Raw genomic sequence first — 22,632 nt, forward strand, 5'->3', positions numbered from 1 at the left:
CAGAAAATGCAACGTTGCGTTTTCCATTTGTCTTTGTTTTTCATAGTCCACATACATCACCTGTACGTAACATAGTGGAATGACAAATTTAAAAAAAGTGCTGCAGGCCTGGCAAAAAGCGCTAAATGATAAAATCGCCTTTTTTGGGATCACTTTGCCCATCATTGACATCCCAGACCAACCCCCAGTGGTTTAGACCTTTTACTTGTTAGAGAAATATGTAAACCACCGCCCTGTGGAGAATATTTAGTTTTAATGAATGTTTATGGTTGTTTACTGTTATTTGCTGTACATTGAAGAGTAGATAAAAACTTAAAAGTCATATTGTTGCGCAGCCATAGTTTTCTTTGGCTCGCTGTCTTTCTTTATCAGTAGTGAATTCAGAGTGTGTTCAGAAGCTTGTCAGAGCTGCTACTTGATGTTTGCAGATGAGCTTTTACAGCTTTAACTGGTTGCATTAATGTAAGTCACTTCTAGATACGAATGTGTGATAAATAATGCTTAACGTACTTATGGAGATGAAGTGGGAGAGGGGATTAAGGGAGGGATGTTTGATGACGTGTGGATGCATAAGGTTAAGAAGGCCAAGTGGAGTGAAGAAAGAGGGAAGACGCAGCCTGTTAAACAGGAAATTTAGGCGAACCTTCAGTCAGCCTGTTGCACAAGAACAGATTCACACACACACTTACAAGTCAATTTAAAAGCGCATAAAATTACCAGCCACTTCATCAGGTACACCTCGGTAGTACTGGGTTTAATTTAGTTTAGTGCCTTCAGGGCTGCCTTTAATTCTTCACAGTATACATTCAACAAGGAGCTGGAAACATTCCTTGGAAATTTTGGTCCATATTGACATGATAGCATCACACAGTTGCTGCAGATATGCTGGCTGCACATCCATGATCTGAATCTCCTTTTCCACCGCATCCCAAAGATGCTGGTTTAAATTGATATCTGGTGACTGTGGAGGTCATTTGAGTGCATTATCCTGGTGGAAGCAGCCTTCAGAAGATGAGTACAGTACAAGGGATGGACAATACTCAGATAGGCTGTAGTGTGTAAGGCAAGGCAAGGCAAGGCAAGTTTTTTGTAAATGATGATCAGTTGGTATTCCCACACGATTACACCACCACCATCTGTTGGCAGGATGGATCCATGCTTTCGTGCCAAATTGTGACTCTACCATCTGAATATCACAGCAGAAATCGGGACTCCAACCAGGCAACATTTTTTCAATTTTGACCCCGTGTGAACTGTAGCATCAGTTTCCTGTTCTTAGCTGACACCAGCGCTCTTCTGCTGCTGCAGCCCATCTGCTTCAAGGTTTGACCTGTAGTGTGTTCAGAGGTGCTCTTCTGCGTACCTCGGTTTTAACAAGCAGTTATCAGCTCATAGCAGTCTAGCCATTCTCATTTTCACCCAGAAACCTACTACTCACTGGGTATTTGCTTTGTTCCTCTGTAAACCTTAGAGATGGTTATGTGGGAAAATCCCAGTAGACTAGCCTGTTTGGCACCAACAGAAATGCCACGTTCAAAGTCACTTAAATCACCTTTCTTTCCAATTCTGATGGTCAGTTTAATCATGAACAGCTCATCTTGACCATGTCTACATACCTAAAGGCACCGATTTGCTGATATTTGAATTATTCTATATTTATGCTAACAAGCCGATGTTTCAATTACTTCCTGTTTGGCTCGGTCTTCTGTGTGTGAATAAGGCTGTCAAAAGTGGGTTTAGTCATCCGTAATTTTATATTTATCTCAATAAAATTAAAGTGTTCATAGCACACGGCCAAACTAGCCACCACATGCAGAGTCTATGCTGTGATTGTGTTATTAACCAAACCCATAATTTGAATCTTAAAAATGTGCCTGCTGGAAGTATGGGAGGAAATTATTCACCAATCAGTTGGATGCACTTCACATTTATCCGGATGACCAAGTGGGAGCAGAGTGTTAAAGTGACTCATACACTTCCTGGAGTTTTCTAGTGGCCCATGAAAAGCTGAAAAGTGATTCATCTTGAAGTCACTATTCCCTATTCACCGAAACCCTGGACCTCACACAGACATGATTTTTTACTCCGATTGGAGCTCTCAGCTCAGCACACTGAACGATGAGATGAGGGCAGCAGAGAATAGAGTGGATTGTCTGCTTATTGGATGGTCTCCTGTCTGCATGTGTCCTGGGGAAAGATAGTGGACCCCAAAAAATGCCCCTCGGTGTATTATCAGCGAGTGTGTGTATGTCGGAGAAGCATTAAGAGCTTTTAGTACTCAGTGAAAGGGGAAAAGGCCAATAGTTATACTAGTCCATTTACTATATGAATGAGTGTGTGAGCCACAGTTGGTGCCATCACAAACACTACTGTTAGGTTAGATACTGTCACAGTCTCATTTCTTCATATTTAGGAATGTAAAAATCACAGTTTTTGGGGGTTTTGTGCGGTTTTTTTTACAATGCTCAATGTCAAATGAAGCAAAAATGTTGATAAAAGTTTTTGTGGCTTTAAAGCCTGTATTTAAAAAAAAGGCAAAGACTCATGTTTACAGTGAGTTAGCAGTGAATCTCTTAAGCGGAATAACGATAACAGTATGCCGTTCTGCACTGCACTCACTGAGATGCATATATAAACAGAGCCAGGGTTTTGTGAACAAGCTCAGCCACTGTCATTGTTTTGATCCTGCAAGATGCGAGTGAACAGCAGGGCTTCCTATCTGCAAACTTGTACAATCTCAAATTGCCAGTCATTAGTTGTGTGCAAAGCAAGCACAGAGCGGAGCAGCAAAATCCTTTGGATTTGATGTGCCTTGAAGTGACATGTTTTGACTCATCCTACTGTCAGCATTATAGAGAAGCTGTGGGTGTTACACTGATCCTAACCCATGTGTCAGACTAATGTTAAATCAGTGCACTGGGAAAAATTTTAAGCTAGTCCCATGCTGTATCTAAACAACTACAGTATACCGGTAACGCTGTTAGGCCACAAATTTTCCATTTGTTAATTATCTAGGATTTTCTTTTGAATCTGTTTTTGCACTTTCATGTTATCTCAAGAGTTTTTCCACTCTGTAGACACGCCTGCCTCTCAACTTGTCAGTCCTCGTAAAGGACGCACACAGATTATGTGTCTGGAGCTCAGCTCAAAGAAAAGACAGACTTGCCTTGTCTTGAGTGGCAGACTCAAAGTAACTGGAGCAATTTAAAGAAAGTCACAGGAAGTTTTTTGGGGTAGCAGTGTATTTAATCTTAAATGTTGTGGTTGCTCAAGTTTCCTTTTTGAATTATTTGAACGATAACTATATGTTCTTTTTGTTCTCTGACTTCTGTGCCCCATCTGTTTGACTGCTCGGGTCTTGTGTCTTACTTATAGTCACTTCCTGTTTAATTTGGTAATAGCATCCCTGGGCGCACCTGTTCTTCATTTCATTCCTGTGGTTGTCTCTGTTCCTGCCACATAGTTGCTCACCTCTTCCTCGTTAGTTTCATCTCACATTGATTAGTCCTGTGTATTTGGAGTGCATTTCAAGTAAAAAAAAAACTAATTTTAATGGATTTGCAGATAGTTAAAAGTTTTGCAGTTAACAACACTTATATTTATTCTTTTTTGGAAATCTTTATGAATTTCTTTTTCAATTTTTCTTTTGGATTAATGACAGAGAAGTATTTTAACAACATATATTACTCAAAAATTGCATTTTCTACCACCTGAATGCCATTTATTCCATCACTTTTTATATTTTTACTTTTTTCAATTCTGTTTGATTGGTTTTAGTCAGTGATGTTATTGGTAATGTGTTTACTGAACACGATGAACTCACTTTTTGCACCTCAGAATTAATCCAGTTTTTTGGCGATTTCTCAAGCCAGCGGTCTCAGAAACAAAAAAGCAGTGCATGCACAACATTGTCGTCACTGCTACCGTGCTGAGCAGACTGAGGGAGGATTATTGGCATGCTGGATCCAGGCGCGCGTGTCCAAGCTGTTGCAGCAGCCGTGCGTGTCTATGAGAGCACAAACTCTGATCTGAGTGTTGTTGGTGGAAATCTGACTGGACAGAGGGACAGAGATGAGGTGCTCCAATCTGTACAGCACTCAGCCCTGCAGCTGTTTCAGCAGGACAATGCAAGCTCTCACACTGCCAGAGTTGTGCAGGCCTTTCTGAATCAGGAGCATATTCAGACACTTCCTTGGCGGCATTTAGTCCCAGTATGTCTCTTATTGAACATGCCTGAGACATGCCCATTGTTCATCAGAAGCAGCCACAAGCAGTAAACACTGGGCAGCTGCGGGCTGGGCTCATCCAGGAACTGAGAGCAATTCCTCAACGACAGATCCGGACACTTGTGCAGTCCATGCACAGATGGGTGATTGCTTGCATCCCACCCAGTGGAGGCTATACCTCCACTTCTTTATTTTTTTCTGTGATTAGAATATTTGTAAGCTGCACTCTGTTTTAGTTTATGAATGCTTTAAGCAGGCACACATGAAGTGAATTTTATTGATTTGGCTTGTAAATTTCATAAGATACTAGGTGGAGCTGAGTTGTGTTTTCAGTTAGTCCTTATACTCCCTGGGGGCTGGGCAAGGCACACGCTGCACACGCTCGTTAGCTGATTATTCCCTAGTCACTGGCAACAGTTGTGTTGCTGTGATGGTAGGAAATCTAGTTGTTTTCATTTTTTTTTTCTTTTGTGACTTTTATGACTTGGTAACTAGGATGAATAATACTGGTCCTTTTTATTTAGCAATAGTTATGGATTCTGATTTTGCGTCTTTCGTTTTGTTAGTCATTTTAGTTTAGTTAGATGGATGATTGTGTTCAGTCAGCTGTCTTTTGGTCTGTCTTTGTGTCTGATTTGTCTCCATCTGCACCTTTTTGTTTCAGTCTTGCAACAAGAAGAAGCCAGAAAGGCAGAAAAGTGCTAAGTGGGAAAGTTTAAGAAGCATGTCTGAGTGAAACGGGGCGAAGGAGAGGAGAGAATTATGAGGAAGAAATGAGGTGTGGAGCGAACGATAGAGGGAGAGAGAGGGTGATGGGATGGGAGAATTTGAGGGAGAAAATGAGGAGAAAATCTGTTTTTAGCAGGAAGAAAAAAAGAGGAGGTTGTTATGACCATGTTACCATGGTGACAGCAGGTTTCTGTGAAGCCTCCCTGCTTGTCTCTTATTGTTGACCGCTGACTTTGATAAAGATGAAGGTGTTCATGGGAGCTGTCTGCTTTTTGTGTTTGTGTGTGTAACACAGACAGACAGAGAGAGAAGCAAAGTATGACCTTTGCAGCATACTGATGTTGTTTGCAACAGTGTGTGTGTGCGTGCATGTTTCGCTCCGTGTGTGTCTCATTCCTAAATATGCGCCTGCTGGCTGATAATGACAGTGTTCCCAGTGTGTGTCATAACTGGTATGTAGATGCCTAAAGGCTTGGGTGGGTTGTGCATTTTTTTGTGTGAAAGCACCACTCTGTGTGTTCATGTGTGCGATTGTGTACTCGAGCGGTGTCACCCTCTGGAAACAGGTGTTGCAACTGGGATGAGCAAGCTATTGCAGAGGGTCACGAAAGGCAGAGACAAATCATTTTCTAGAAATCCCATCAAGTACCGAAGAGGCGTCTAAGTGGAAACCGTGTTAACAACAGAAAATAGAATTGCAGGGAGAGAGAGAGGGACGGTGGGGTGGGGAGAGGAAAGAAAAGGGGAAGATGACGGGAGCGAAAAATTGAAAAGAAATTTATTTCGGTTTTTCCCAGCAGCGATGCGGAGATTGTACAAGCATTACTGACAGAGTGCTACAATGGCACACACACACACCGGGGTGCACCCTTATCCCCCCTCACTATCACACTTTGTTAGTACTTCAGTGGTGAGTGCTATGAGCCAGCCTTGGCTGCAGTAATCATGAGATAAAGTGTTTTAATCATGGAGCAGATTCACTCCTCTTATCCTTTAATCTCTGTGATGTGCAGGATTGCAAACGCCATCCTTAAACATAATCTGTGATAAACTGCTGAGGAGCAGATATGCTGTTTCTAAACTACTGTTATAACATAGTAGCTTCATATGAGTTATGCTTATGTCTTTTATAGCTACTTTGATCGAGTCAATATTTTAAACTAGATGTATGGTGAATTTGTTGAGCAGGGATTTGGCCACAAGAAGTTGCTTGAGATTGCTGGAAATCAGGGACAAAAAGCATTCTGGTTGCTGGCAGATTGCCTGCAGTTTGCATAGAAAACACCAATTTGTCTGCAAACAATTGCCAACTAGCACTTGGTAGTGAAATCTGGAAAAAGTGTGATGCAAATCAGAATAGAAATTTTTTTTTGCTTTTAAAGTAAAAGTTCTGCACGTCATCAAATTTCAAAAGGGGCACCTTTTACTTTGAAGGTGAATGGTTGCAGACAAGTCTGCATCTTCCATGTAAACTACAGGTGACCACTTACAGTGTTGTGCAGCGCTGTATTTGCAACAGTGTCAGCAAGCACTTTTTCCCTAGTGACTGGTGTTTCTGGGGGTCACTAACCTGTCTCTCTGCTTTACTGGGGCTTTGGTAATCATTTCACAGTAACCAACCACCAACTGGTCAGGGATCATCCTTCATCAGGCCATTTTACCATCATCTTTCCTTCTCTCCAGTGAAACAGTCATAAATCTCTCCTGGTATATGTTGAGGAGAGTGAACGAACAAAAGCAGCCTTGGCTTACTCCAGCCTGCTGACTTACACTAATCTGCTACAGTCCCCTTTGAAGAAGACTGCACCTGTGCCCTTTGCGATCAGTTTGACTTTACTGTCTTGTGTGTCCGTGTTTCTTCTTCGCTCACCTGTTGTCCCTCTGTATGCATTTATACTCCACTCTGCATTTAAACATTAGCTATTATTAATCTCTGGTTCTCTTTTACAGTGTGCGTTTTGTCCTGTTTCCCTCACCTTGCCCCCAACCACAGCAGTTGGTCGCCCCTTGCTGAGCCTGGTTCTGCCTGAGGTTTCTTCCTGTCTAAAGGGAGTTTTTCCTCCCCACTGTCACCAAGTTCTTGCTCATGGGGGCATGCAACTGATTGTTGTTGTTTTGTTTTTTCTATTATTGTAGTGTCTCTATCTTACAATATAAAGCCCCTTGGGGAAACAGTTTTGATTTGGCGGTATATACATAAAATAAAATTGAATATGTTCATCCACAAGCGTGTACGCCAAACCCTGTCAAACACACCCACACAGATGTGGTGCTGATCGCACAGTATCCTCTAAGTTAAAGATGTGTGCAGTGGTTCTGCAACCTGTTTTGAGCTCTGCTTGCTCTTCAGGAGGACCGTTTCTGCTTGTAGCTTGGTACTATATAGCACACCGACTGGTGAAGTGAAACCACCATTACTAAGAGAGTCCCTTTGATATATTTTTCAGTGCAGCAAGCATATCATGTGAGCGTAGCAGTAAACCTAACTAGTCTGAACTGGTTTGCAGTATTTGTGCCCATTTATAACTTAATTGTCATCACTTTATGTCAAGATTTATGTTGTGCCATTATGGAAACATACTGACTCCAAGATTATCTAATTCCTCCACCTCAAGGGATGATTCAGATCAAGTATTACTTATTATATGTCCTTTATGTTGGTACCAACTTCCTGTCACAGAAGGTTTTCTACTGGAGTGAGTTTCTGCTGAGACTGCTGTTGTTTTTTTACACACACACACACACACACACACACACACACACACACACACACACACACACACACACACACACACCTAGCTGCACTCACATAATCTTACGCTAGAGTACTTCTGTCAGAGCACTGAGACGAAGCTAGTCAAGAGTTGTAAAGTGAATAGAGAGAAGATGAAATGTGAAAGAAAGAAAGGAAAAATAGTGCCTTTTTTTTCCTTTTCCTTTCTTTGTCTTATTTATCCTTTTTTTTTTTCTTGGGTAGGGGGGTGGGGGGGCAGACTTGATGTTTAATTCTTACCCTCTTCAGACCTGACGTTTCCCTTTGAAATGGAAACAATATGCTCATTGGTATTCCTTATAGAGATGTGTAAGTGTGCGTGTAGGAGAAGGAGAGAGGGAGAGAACACTTGTAAGACTTTGAAGTTTGTGTTTGGGAGGTGGAGTGATGTTGTAATTGATGCGGGGCATTCAGATGAAGTCAGCATAGAAGTCGCTCTTCATTTCCGCTCTGTAGCTGCAGCTTTATGATTACAGGACCCTTGAGAGAAATTGTCAAGAAAATTAAAAAAAATTGGTTTCCATTTTGGTCCTCAGCCTTTATAAAGTGGAGGGAGCTGCGCTGTCATCCCTGACAATAATCCAAGTGAGATGGAGAGCAGACATGACCAGTGTGTTCAGTTGCAGTGCAAATTTACTTTAATGACAGCTGCTCAAGGTTACTTCCTCGTTCATATTTTGTTGAGTACACGCACAAAGATATAAGAAACAAGCAAAAACGAATGTCAAGAATAAAACCTAATATGGACGTGGAGCAGCTTATTGATGTTTTAAGATTTAATTTGCAACACAACAATCCATCTACTTTGTATGTTGTTTATGTGTATGTCCACTTGAGGGCACTCTAACAGCAGCACAGATTTGCCTGTCACTGCAAACCTGCAGTAGGAAGACAGAAAAAAATAATAATAAAAGGTCGACAGGATAATAGATAATAGAGGAGAGAAAAGGAAACTTTACAAGAAAAATATGTGAAGGAAGAGGAGGAGGAAGGAATAGGCCAAGTGAGAAAATATGAGGGAAGAGGAAAGAAGAGGCCAGAGAGGAACAAGGTCAAACACGTGTGATTATGGTCTGTTTTTATAGGTGAGGATGTCGATGGAAGTCCAGGGCACGTCATGTTTACGACATGAACGTGCAGGCCGAGTGTGTGTGTGGTGGCTGAAATTGCAATTGTGCATTCAGACCTGGATACTGCGTCTTTGTGTTGACTCGCTGACTGCTCCATTTCTGTTGTGCTCAAACTAATTCGTCCTTCCTCCTTCAGCGGCTGCTTGCATTCATCTTTCATTACTCTCCCCTCTGTCCACTCAGCCGGGCCTTCATCTCTGCTGCTTTAACAAAAATGTATTTACCCTGACTATAACAACAGATTTGAATTGAGCAGGAACAAACAACAGTTTAGTTTTACATTAATAAAATGAAGAAGTATTTCATAAAAATGTGAAAAAATATAGTGGACACATATGACAACTGCCAAATCAAAAGCACGTAAAGAAACTAATGACACAGCTAATAACTAATGAAGCTTTCTGCCTCTTAAATCGCTTCACAATAAATACAAATTAATTAAGGCAAAAATGGATATCTATAGAAAATTGCCTCTGTTCATGTTATATTATTTGATTTGATTTGATTTGTTTGAAATGTGTGTAGCTATGTGTATATTTAGTAAGGCATTGTTTACCCTTGTTTCCATGTGTTGCGTCCTCTTTACATGATAAACACAGAAGTAGGTTAATAGACCTTGTGTGTATATTTAATGTGTTTTTAAACAATCCCCAAATTATATCATATTATTGATATTTTCTTTATCTTCTTTTTGGCACTTTTGGTCTTCGATACGTTTCAGGCTTGTTATTATAAAACCATAAAATGCGATTGCGAAACGTTGGCATCAAAATCTACTAAGAGAGCTGGTGTGATTCAGGAGAAAAGCAGCTGAGCATCTGCTTACACTGCCACTGCTTCACCCGAGCTGCCATAAACCTATTCGCAGTTAGGTTACACACCCAGACAACATCCTGGTTTCATCCCTCTTCATCTGGAGTGCTGTAAAATCTCCTGCATCGCTATTTCAGATGTAAAAAGAACTCAACCAAAGTCCCACCTGATGTTTTTGCACATTAACTTGGCAACATAACTGTGCCATCTTTGTGTGTGTTAATTGCACAAAGCACATCAAATAAACAACACGACTTCAAAACTTCTAAATGACAATAACAAGTCATTTAAAAGAAACTGCAGATGATACAGTTGGAAAGTATTCTTTCCCTTATGCCCAACTGGTCGCGGCAGATGGCCTCCGCTCCCTGAGCCTGGTTGTGTCAGAGGTTTCTTCCTGTTAGCTATTAGCTATTATTAATCTGTGGTTCTCTTCCACACTGTGTGTTTTGTCCCGTTTCCCTCACCTAGTTGTCACGGTAGTTGGCCGCTCCTTGCTGAGACTGGTTCTGCCAGAGGTTTTTTCCTGTTAAAAGGAAGTTTTTTCTTCCCACTGTCACCAAATTGCTTGCTCATAGAGGGGGTCGTCTAATTGTTGGGTTTTCTCTGTTTTCTCTGTATTTTCGTCTTTACCTTACAGTATAAAACATCTTCAGGCAACTGTTGTTGTTATTTGGGGCTATATGAATTGAATTGAATTGAAAGTGTCTGCATTAATAACTGTAGTAAAGTCTCTGTGACAAACCCCATGCTTGTTAAAGGCACATAGACCAGAGCAATGCCAATTAATGTATCACAGGAATTGGAGCAATGATGCACAGGACTTCTCCAACATGCTCCACTTCAGCATCCACTAATGGACTGTCTATACTGACTGTAGTCTTGGTAACTTGTGCTGCAGTGTACTCTGTCTTATTAGCTCAATTAGTGAGCAGTATTTTTCTGAATATACGATTATTCTCTTTCATAACTTTTTTATATAAATGTTCTTGAGCATGGTTGCGTTCACCTGTTCGGGGTAAGTGCGCGCGTTATAGTCCACTTCACCGCTTCATTATAGAGAGGAAATTGTGGGTATAAATTGTTCTGTGATTTTTGCACCTCAGGAAGATGGGATGCCATAGCAACAAATCGGGGTCCGCGTGGCTGTTTCGTGTGCGCACACACATCATCTTTTGCCATTACCATTTGTAGCATCCATTCAATCTGTTCAGCACCATATCGTCTCTGCTGTGTTCTCATTTGATGGAGAAAAAAAGACAAAAATGGGACGTGCAGGTAAAGATTTAGCTGGATATTTTCCACCTGATCTGTCTGGTTGCTGCCAGCCCATGCACATGCGAATGTTTGCAAGTACCCTCGCACAAATATGATGCATGTTACGCAGAAATCTTCAGGCTGCATTGCCAAACACACATCACGGCACGTACACATCGACTTCATGGGGAAGCGTGCAGCAGCTGGACTTTGCCGCCCCCACACCTCATTAGTTGTTTATAAGGATTGTGCAAAGAAAGTTAAAAAGAAGAAGAAAAAGATGTGTGAGAGAGCGGATGATGAAGTTTTGTTGGTTTGCTGCAGTGTTCCCGTGTCTTCTTTTCTCACCCCTGCTTGACTCCTTCAATCAATTATTTTTTACTTTCTGTCTATAGTTGTTGCTGCTGCTGCTGCTGTGTTTTGCTTTTCTCCATTTCTGTCTCTCGCTCTATTGCTCTCTCCCTCTCTCAGATGCACTCTGGTTGTTTTCTGATTCCCTTTCTTTTAACCTTGCTCTGACCGTGAAGGTCATCGTAGTCAAAGGAGCTTGCAAAAAAAAGCTTCTGGACTTCTTTAAGTTGCTTGAAGACGTTTCACCTCTCATCCGAGAAGCTTCTTCAGTTCTAAGGTCAAATGGTGGAGAGTCCCAGATATAAACCTAGTGGGAGTGACCCCCCCACAGAGGGACAAAAGGACCCCCTGATGATCCTCTAATCGCCTGAGCCAAGGTGTGAAAATGGGTGTGGGTCCCAATCAGCCAGAGTTTCGGGTGAGTTCATTGTGAAATCTGGCCCCACCTTATCATGCGAATTCCTGAGGTCAGATGGCCCAGGATGTGAGTGGGCGTTAAGGCGTCTGGGAAGGGATCTCAAAACTGGATTATAGATGGCAGAGAGTTGGTGTCGTAAACCCCCGCCTCTGTTCAAAGATGGTCGCTCACAGTGGACATAGATGGCTTCTTTCACTCCTCTTTCAAATCATCTGTCCTCTCTGTCCAAAATCTGAACATTGGCATCCTCGAAAGAGTGTCCTTTATCCTTAAGATGCAGATGGACTGCTGAGTCTTGTCCTGTGGAGGTGGCTCTTCTGTGTTGTGCCATGCGCTTGTGAAGTGGCTGTTTGGTCTCTCCAATGTAGAGGTCTGGGCATTCCTCACTGCACTGTACAGCATACACCACGTTGTTAAGTTTGTGTTTTGGCGTTTTGTCTTTCGGGTGAAGCAGTTTTTGTCTGAGCGTGTTGCTGGGTCTGAAATGCACCGGGATGTCATGCTTGGAGAAAACTCTTCCCAGACGCCTTAACGCCCACTCACATCCTGGGCCATCTGACCTCAGGAATTCGCATGATAAGGTGGGGCCAGGTTTCACAATGAACTCACCCGAAGCTCTGGCTGATTGGGACCCACACCCAGTTTCACACCTTGGCTCAGGCGATTAGAGGATCATCAGGGGGTCCTTTTGTCCCTCTGTGGGGGGATACTCCCACTAGGTTTATATCTGGGACTCTCCACCATTTGACCTTAGAACTGAAGAAGCTTCTTGGATGAGAGGTGAAACGTCTTCAAGCAACTTAAAGAAGTCCAGACGCTTTTCTTTGCAAGCTCCTTTGACTTGCTCTGACCATTTTCACACAGTTGGAGAGCTTCCACAGCATTTACTTACTTTGCAGTTTACACCACACTCTGCATGTTTTTAAAGCTCGAGTCAGCAAGCATGTAAAGACAACTGTATTTCATCTGCGATATCTTCTAACTTCTAACTGATTCTGGTATTACCGCGGGCGATATGACTGACACGGATGATCCACCTCAACTGTGAATGTCCTATTAGCAGGTTTGGCGCCTTCCTTCCATCTCTTTGCTTCCTTCTTGATCTCGCTGTCTTCTGCCTCTTCCCTATCCTCTGAGCTTTATCACTAATCCCTAACCCTGCTTACTACTTCACCTCTGACATGAGCAGCAATAACCAACTACTGAAGGAAGGAAATGGGTGTGTGAGTCCGAGTGTCTGTGTGAGTGCCTGAACACTGCTGAGCAGCACATCAGGAAGGAAGCAGTTAGCTATGACACACATAAACATTGACACAAACACCTATTTTAATCCACGTTTTATGGTGACACTGTTTCTTGGGGACTTTCTTTCTGGAAAAAACCCCACTCTGAAAGTCAAGTAGGTTATTACTAGAAACTTTCATTTTAGTGTAGATAGTCTTTCATATACAGTACTGTGCAAAAGTCTTGAGGCACCCTTATTTCTTTATATTCTACTAAGAAAATGGAAAATAGCATTTGAAACATGTGGAAACATACATGGAAACACAGTATATAAGGAAAAATCACCATTTGCACATTTCTAAGGTGCTTGTAAGGCCATCTTTGCTGTGACCTGAGACTAATTAAAGAGTAATTTCTTTAAGCAGTCTTCAGGAATAGTTCTCCAGACTTCTTAAAGCTTACTCAAAGCTCTCCTTTGGATGTCACACACTGCTTCAGTAAAGTTGAGGTCCGGGCTCTGATTGTGTTCCACTGTGTGTTTTTCTAACCGGGTATGTTTTTACTGCTTTGGCAGTGTGTTTGGGATCATTGAGCCTCCACCATGTTTTCTAGATGGGTGTAGACACTCCTGTTGTACCTCTCGCCTGACCTCCTCTATACACACTCATGATTACAAATTTAGATTAATTACTCCACAAGACTTGTTGTCACTGATTTTCAGTCCAGTTCTTGTGTAATTTAGCATATCCCGGACTTTTCTTCCTGTTCCCTTCCTTAAGAATAGCTTCTTGACAGCCACCCTTCCACTGAGACCATTTCTGATGAGGCTTCAGTGAGCAATAGACGGATCGGCTGAAGACTCGGGTACATCGCCTAACCCTGTATTAACATTTATAGCTGAAGACATGAATTCTTAGCAGAAATAAGGAAACACTTATTGTAATTGGAAAGGTTTCTGCAGTAGTCCAGATCCTATTCAGCCCGGCCCTTACAGCCCTTGAAGCACAGTAAACATAGAGAACATAGAGAAGCTGAAACAGCAAAGGGAGTTTCACACTCCTAAAACTCTTCTCATATCTTATAAATGGCTCCTGTAAATAATGTATGTATTCATTACTAACAAAGCCAGTTACAGCCCTTTACGGTGAGAGCAGAAAGCCACATCACAGACATCTACAAACACCAGCACTCTGCGCTCATCACCTGTGAGACTAAATCAATTGCATGCTGCCTTTTGTTGCAGCTTCTGATTTCTTCAAAACCACCCAAGTTACAATTAGCGCAAACCAACGGGCCACACAAAAAACATTTAGTGGAAATCACTGAGCATTCATTGATTCCAGTTTCTCAAATGTCATTAGCTTTTTGTTTTGTGTTGTACATAATTGTAGTTGGGAAATCTTTAGACCTACAAAACAAACAAAAGTCTTCTCCTGGGCACTCGGACATTTTAACTAATGTTCTTTTTTTCTTTTGCAATTTGGGGGTTTTGGACACTGGGACACACTGGCTTGTTTTCAACTGCAATTTATTTTCTTCGAGTTTTTACAGAGGAAAAAAAAAAGAAACCTAGAAAGTTTAACAAATGTAACATCTGTTCTAGAATTTCGGGTTAAGGTTGCGGTGGCTCAACAGCCTCTCAAAGCTGCAGACTTCCCTGACCCCAGCAACCTCCTCTAGCTCATCTGGAGGGACTGAGACACTCCCAAGCCATTCGAGAGATATAATCTCTCCAGCGAGTCCTGGGTCTGCCCTGGGGCTTCCCCAGTAGGACATGCCCGGAATACCTCACCAAGGAGGCGTGCAGGAGGTATCCTAGGCATGATGCCCGAACTACCTCACCTGGCTCCTTATGATGTGGAGGATTTGGCTCTACTCCAAGAAAGTTCAAAACTTGCAAAGTGCCTCTTAAATTTAGTTACATAAAATCACTGTCACTTAGTAATTTATCATCACTTCCATAGAGTGTTTAAACCCACCAAAGTGCTGGCTTAGCCTGCACCAATAAGAAGCAATTGTTGTTGCTGTAAATCCAGTTGAAGCCTCTGTCCATTATCCGTGAGTGACAGCGACCTTAATATGGACCAAAGGATCAGTTAAGAAGTGCAAGAAACAATTACAGACACAGAGTCAGACATCGGCTTGGGGTCAGTCCAGCTCTTATGTAAAGGTCACTGAAGTCATGGCATTTTGATCAAAGAACGAAATCCAGAGAACAAAGCAGAGTCTGTGTCCAGTCTGTTGCTGGAAGCCCGAGAAAATTGTCTCCTTCTGCACCATCTCCCGTCCAAAAACAACTCCCTGACAGTTTTATCATTATTCAACATGCCATGCACAACAAATTGGCGGTTTTGCAGCACGGCAGAGCCGCTCTCAATATTGCACCCTGAAGATTCGTTTCGAGTGTTTAATTACTTACAGAGCAAATTCATTTTAAAGATGGAAAGAAAGAAAAGAAGAAAGAAACAAAGGAAGAAGTTGAGTTTCACACAGGCTACGTGCTGAACACCCTGCAATTTCACCAGCAGTGAAGTATCAATCAGTTCGGCTTAGAAGCAAACTCAGAAATGATTCAATTAAGCAGCTGCTCTCGTCTGTTTATATACCTTGTACTTGCTAGGTGAAATGTATTTCTCAGATAAGTATACAGCATAATTAGCTCTTACAGGGTCGGGTTATTGTGCTCCACATCATGTAGGATTTCCAAACAGCACAAGCCTATACAGAGATTTCTATAGAGCAGTAAGGTCTCCTTTCCTCTCCTCTTTCTTTCTTTTTTTCCATTTTCATCATCCTCTCATCTGCCTGTACTCAGTTAGGAGACAGCGCGTGTTGGTATGGAAACTGGCTTATAAACCTTTCAGGTTGCCAACGCACTAACTCACATAGCAACCACCAAGCAACCTCTCAAAATTTTGCTTTGTGATTTTTGATGAACAGAAGTCAGAAAGGTTTGTTATTTATGCTGTTTGGATTCTGCTGACCGTGACACAACGCACAGCTCCACTGTTCACACAAAGAGCTTTGGATTTGTAAGGTGCTGTGACCGTTTCAGTGAAATAATGACTCCCACAACATCAGGCTCGAAACTGACTGGTGTATAAAATGAAGCGAACCGAGCATTGTTTGAAAAATCAGTCACAGTCATATTAAGACCTTTGCTTATGAGACACTTTGATCAAACTGTGTAAAAAAAAAAAAAAAAGAGGCCTGCATCTTGAGAAGTGAAAGAGGGTTTGAATCAGAGGAGTGTGGTGAATACATGCTGTACAAAGGTGAAATATGTGCATGTGTGTTTTCTGCGCTTTTTTCCCTCATCCCGGTTGCAATGTTATTGCAGTTTTGTGCGTTCAAATTCATTGTTTGCCAGAGCTATGCCTCGCAGAGGAGACTCGCGTTGACAAAGGCACTGCAGTGTTGAAACACGTTATCAATACAAACAGAGCAGCTCGCCCTCAAGTGCATGTGTGATCGCCTGCGTGACTTTCCAAAGGAGGGCGTGTCGTTGTTGCCTTCCTGCTGTTGTTTTACTGCTTGTTTTGTTTAAGGAAATTAGTTATGAGTAAAAATAAGTTTAAGTAATTTTCACACACATGCTCAGACATACACCTCTCTCTAAACTGTTAGTCGCACGCTACTTGGAGTATTTCTTTAAACCGAGCAACTTCACTGTAATGGGAGATGACAGTGTTTCAGTACAGGAATCGCACCAGTAAAAACGCCCACAGACAGAGTGATTAAAGGTTTGCACATTGCTCTGTAATGGCTTTGCAGTGAAGAAAAATCGGTGGGTGCTTCATGATCATATTGAGTATTTTAGCATGTGGCGATCAATAGCAAATAGTTGTGGTTTAGGGGTCGTGCACGCTCAGTGTTTCGATTACAAGTACAGGTCGCACGTTGAGAGGCAGTCTGGTCCGACTCCGAATGACTGCAGTTACTAGTCTGCAAATAGCTGCTGTCTAATTTATAAACGCAGACTGATTGCCAGAACATTGCAGCCGGTCTGGGTCAGTTTGCACTGATCAGCACAGTTTGTCTGCAGTACCTCTCATTGGAAGAGGGGACTCAACTCAAGTGGTTGCCAACTGGTTTTATTTTGGTTAAATTCATATATATATATATATATATATATATATATATATATATATATATATATATATATATACATATATATATATATATATATATATATATATGAACCTATATAATTTTGTAGTTGAATTACTGTCCTGCAAAAACTACACTGATCAGGTGCAGCATTATGATCTCTGACAGGAATAACACTGATTATCTTGTTGTCATGGCACATGTAAGTAGATGAGATGTATCAGTGAGCGAGTGAACATTTTGTCTTCAAAGCTGATGTGTTAGAAGCAGGAAAAATGGGCAAGCGTAAGGATTTAAAGAAGTCTGACAAGAGCCAAAATGTAATGGCTAGATGACTGGGTCAGATCATCTCCAAAACTGCGGCTCTGCAGTTCCCAGTCTGCAGTGATTAGTATCTATCTAAGAAATGAACAGTGGTGAACCACCGACAGGGTCATGGGCGGCCAAGGCTCAGTGATGGATGTCGGGAGCGATGGCTGATCTCTGCGCCCAAAAGACGAGCTACTGCAGCTCAAACTGCTGAAAAAGTTCATGCTGGTTCTGATAGAAAGGTGTGTGAATACACAGTGCATCCCAGTTTGTTGTGTACTGGGCTGCAGAGCTGCACACTAATCAGGATGCCTATGCTGACCTCTGTCCACCATCAACAATGAGCACTTCAACTAGTTTGATGAATCACATTGTCTTTTATTTCATGTGGCCAGTTGAGCATGTGTGAGCGTTGCTTATCTGGGGATCACCTGGCACCAGGATGCATTATGGGAAGAAGGTAAAATTCAGTGTGATGCTTTGTTCTACAGGGAAACCTCAAGTTCTACCATCCATGTGGTTGTTACTTTGACACATACCACGTACACTGTAAAACACTACTCCCTGATGGCTGTGGCCTCTTTCAGCAGGATAATGTGCCACAAAGCAGAAATGGTCCAGCAATAGTTTGAGGAGCACAACAATGAGTTTGAGCTGTTGACTTGGCCTCCAAAATCTCCAGTTCCTCAATCTAATCAAGCAACTGTGGGATGTGCTGAACAAGCAAGTCTGATCCGTGGAGGCCCCACCTCCACTGGTGCCAGATACCAGAACACCCATTCTGGGGTCTTGTGGAGCATATGCCTAAATGCGCTATTTTGACAGCAAAAGGGGGGCCAGCACAAAATTAGGCAGGTGGTCATAATATTATGCCTGATCGTGCCTATAGCTATTTTTGGAGGAATTTCTGTGCGTGTAGGAGTGAGATTTGCAATTTTCACAGATTTATCACAGATAGTTGTCAACGTTACTGCATTCAGTTACAAACCATTCGCAGACTCACTCCTGCTTAATGCCACTGTCAAGAGTCAAGAGTCAAGACATTTCATTGCCGAAGTTCCTTGTGTAAAGTCTCGGTAATTTTTGAGGTGCCTTGGCCTCTAAGCTGTTTTTCCTAGTGCAACTGTAACGTTATTATTAACTCCTGTAGACAGACTTGCCTTCTCCATCCTGCAGTTTGTGCTTTTATTACTCTATTTATTTATTACTTTTATGTGTTATTTATTTATATGTCCTGTTTGCGGTTTGTCATCCCACTGGTTGCATCAGATGGCTGCCACCGTCTGACCCTAGTTTTGCAGGAGTGTTTCTTCCTTTTAAAAGCAGGTTCTTGTTACCCACTGTCAACCAGGGGTTGGTCGCTTTAATCAATAACTGGGTGTCTGACATTTTACTAATAGGTTCCATGATGGATTGTTTCAGCACTGCGTGCATAGCTAAGGTAAAGCATTGTGCATTACATGAGGTATGACTGCTATTGTGCACAATAAGTCGTCTTTGTGAGGTGGTTCAGATCCATTTGAGTTTTATCAGCCTTATCTAACAATCTTATATTCCCACTATGAGCATGATCAAGTAATTCCTCTCTTTGTCCTTACCTGCTCCACACACAGTAGAAACACTTCTCCAAATGCACTTTCCTCATCAAGCGGAGCACATCCCATCTAGAAAAAGGAATCGCTATTGTTTTACAGAAAAGGGTCAAGTTGCACAGCCCCCCTTTCAAGCTTTGATGGAGGTCCAAAATGAAAGTAAGACAAAAGAGGGCTGATTTTGGAGAAATCTGCATTGAAAATGAATCCTTTCATTTACATTCTAGTGATATTCTCAGAGAAAAACAAATAGTGAAATGTCAGTACGGTTGTAAATAGCTGTAATCTACCAGCTGTAAGGCTGTTATCAGTCTTTAATCACATGGTACTATAATATGTACATAAAACTGCATAAAGACTGGCCTGTAATTAGCATCGTAATGATACAGTTAAATAGAGAGATAAACATAACAAAACATAAATACATCATTGTCTTAACTCTGTTTGGCTCAGTCGCATCGGAGAGGGCGCTGCTAGTGTGGAGGATGAGGAAGACTTACATTCAACTGACACCTAAGTGTGTGTGTGTGTGTGTGTGCATCAGGATGCTGTTAATATATCTCCACCATTATGTAGATTAGCCCTATTCCCCTGAGTGCAGCTTTACTGTTTAGTGCTTTCAATCACTCAAAGAGAGTCTGGACAAAAGCGAGCTCTGGATTTCAGCATATACACACTTCCAATCACAGTTTTTTAATAAACATTATATAAATCTCATACATTCACATATATGTTTTATTCATAAAGACAATACACAACTGGCTGGATCATCATCCGATCCCGTGTTCACTGATTACTAATTATGGCCCTTCACATTGGATTCAGGCTGCCAGAGTTTGTGTGTGTGTTTGTTTTACAGGTCTGTGTGTGAGAAAGAGCAGTGGGTGGGTTCACGGGGTGGGTTTGTGTGTTGATTGCATTTGAGCAGCCCTGGTTTTAATCAGAAACAAGAGATCAATATTCTCTTCAGCTGTACTATGGCAGCAGTAACGTGGAGAATTGTGTTTCCGTGTTTGCGCGTGCGTGCACGTGTGTGCATGTGTGTAAAAGGTAATCTAGATCACCGAGTCCACGGCAGATGAAGAGACAGTCTTTGAGGAGAATTTGCTTTGAACTAACCCATTTTGAGGTGTTTGTTTGTAGTTCTGCTTGTGTTTCTGAGTATATGTAAGGGCCTGCTCTCCTGCCTCTGTGAGTGTGTGCCATACAGAGCTGATGATATGAACTGTGTGCTGTGCTGATTATGTCTTTGTGTCTTGCAGCTATTAGCCAACACAACACAGTCGATACAGTCTGAGCTTGTGCTGTACTGGAATAACCCTTCACTGTTTACAAAACAGGCAGTCGCTGGGTTTGATATTAGAGCATTTTATATCCGAGCACTCTCACTTCAACATAACCCCATGAGCCAGGGCTTAACCTCTGACTGCCTGTGAACTCAATAAATTCATAAAAGGATTCAACTGGGTTTGGTTCTTAAATTTAGTGTAGTGATAAATTCATAAAATAGCATGTGCCATTGATTATTTGTCCAGCATGAGCTTGTGCATTAAAGCAAAAGTACTACTCAAAGACAAATAGCCATTGCTATACACTCTATGTGATTTTGTATGAATGCTTAACCTTCTTGAATTTATTTCAGACAATTTCAGCCTTCAGTGAACACATCACAACAGTGCTTAGCTTTGATTGTTTTTCCAAACAATTACCATTATCTTTCCCGAGTCAGGCCAATTTTCAGCATTTGAACCGAAGCTGCTTACTTCATTTGAATCGGTCCGCCGTAATCCCGCACTGTGGCTGTCTGTCTGTGATAGCTTCAAATCTGTACTCAGTTAAGTGGCCTAGCTGTTGTCAAACTATCATACAAATACCTACAATGTATTAAAAATAACAAGAATTACCAGCAGAGTGTTGACTTGATACGACTGCTTAAGAAGAGCATCCGCTAACATGTGATGTGACTTTGTAAGCGTGCCTAGCCATGGTTTGTTGTGAGTTTGACAGACTTGCATTGGACAGACTCCTTTTAGTCTGTTTGACAGCTTCATGCTAAATGTCCTGTCGCTGTCAGCATCGCTCTAGACTCCGACATGATAAATCTGCCGGCTGATTAAAAGCATCGAGCTCCGGTGGTGTGTGACTGTGTTTCTGCTAAGCTGGTTTTTTCGGATAAATTAGGGTTCCTCCTGCTTTTGATTTTCAGGATTTATTTTCAAAGATTTTATTCTGTTTTATTTAGACTTAAGAAAACTCTATCAATAATAAATGCGGGTGTGAAAAAATGAAAGGGCCAATGATGTAATCGAGTCTTTTTTTGAATACTTCTAGACACCGTGGGGAGTTTTAAATGATTCTTCACCGATTTTTATTGCCTTTGAAACTGTGTGCGATGGTAGGAGACCCAAGTAACACCAAAGCATTCTCACTTTTCTTCTCCTGTTGCTATATCATAAAAACTGTAGCCTGAAGGTTTGTGCACAAAGATTTCCTTTATCAGGTCACGTGATATGATTAAATGTTCCAGAACAGCAACCAAATTTAAATAAAACAAAATAAGACTTTATCAAAAACCAGAGGATGTTGTCAGATATATTTTAATTATCTATGCTTGTTACTTTTGCAACAACAGCTCTTCCACATCTGACTTCGCTGACACGAATTTTCATGAATTTCCAAATATCTGCAAATAAATAAAGTTATTTTAAGTGGTTCCACAAATAACCTGATGTTTTGGGGTTATTTTTTTGGGGGGGGGGTGGGAGTTTCTAAAGTCTACACAGATGTCAAGGAAAAGGGACGGTGAACTTTTAAACCAGAATGTGTAACACAGTCCTATGGAGTGAGAAGTGTACCGATATTCAAGGACAAAGGTGACGTGCAGAACTATAGTAACTGCAGAGAACTAATGCTGATCAGTCATCTTATGAACAACTGGGAGAGCGATATTGAAGCTTGGTTAAGAATAGAGATGATGATAACTGAGCTGCAGTATGGCGTCATGCTGAGAAGGATCACTACGGATGTGATGTTTGCTTTGAGAGTGTTAATGGAGAGGTATAGAGAAAGTAGGGAGCAGGTGGAAGAGAGCCTGGAGAGGTGGAGGTATACGCTGGAGAGAAGAGGAATGAAAATCAGTAGAAGGAAGGCAGAATACATGTGTGTGAATAAGAGGAAGAGAGGTGGAAAAGTGAAGGTGCAAGCGGTAGAGACAGTGAAGCTAGATAAATTTTAAATACTTGGGATAAGCCATCCAAAGCAACGGACAGTGCACAAGAGAGGTGAAGACGAGAGTCCAGGCAGGGTGAATTGGGTGGAGATAACTGTCAGGGGTGATGGGAGACAGAAGAAGCAGAAAGAGTGAAAGGGAAGGTTCACAAGATGGTGAGACATGCTGTGATGTACGGTTTGGACAGTTACTGGGGCAGAGCTGGAGGTGGCTCATTGGGAGTGACCAGGATGGAAGAGAATGAGGACATCAGAGGAACAGCTTAAGTTGAGCAGTTTGGAGACAAAGTTAGAGAGGGAAGGCTGAGATGGTTTGGACATGTGCAGAGGAGCGACGGTGGCAATGTTGGACAGATGAAGTTGCCAGACAGAAGGAAAAGAGGAAGACTGCAGAGTAAGCTTCATGGATGTAGTGAAGGAGGACATGCAGAAGTTTGGTGCGACAGAGGAGGATGATGGGGACAGGGTGAGA

At 41.8% G+C, this 22,632-nt stretch overlaps 1 protein-coding gene across 1 annotated transcript in view; it reads left to right on the forward strand.

Moving 5' to 3' along the window:
- Nucleotides 1–22,632, forward strand: part of pde2a (phosphodiesterase 2A) — a 172,568-nt gene that overhangs the window by 31,062 nt on the left and 118,874 nt on the right. The window lies entirely within an intron of this gene.

This window comes from Mchenga conophoros, linkage group LG14, assembly GCF_057382185.1.
Source record: "Mchenga conophoros isolate Kocher_MC1m ecotype Shallow Benthic linkage group LG14, M_conophoros_male_GT1.1, whole genome shotgun sequence".
NCBI classification, from domain to species: domain Eukaryota; kingdom Metazoa; phylum Chordata; class Actinopteri; order Cichliformes; family Cichlidae; genus Mchenga; species Mchenga conophoros.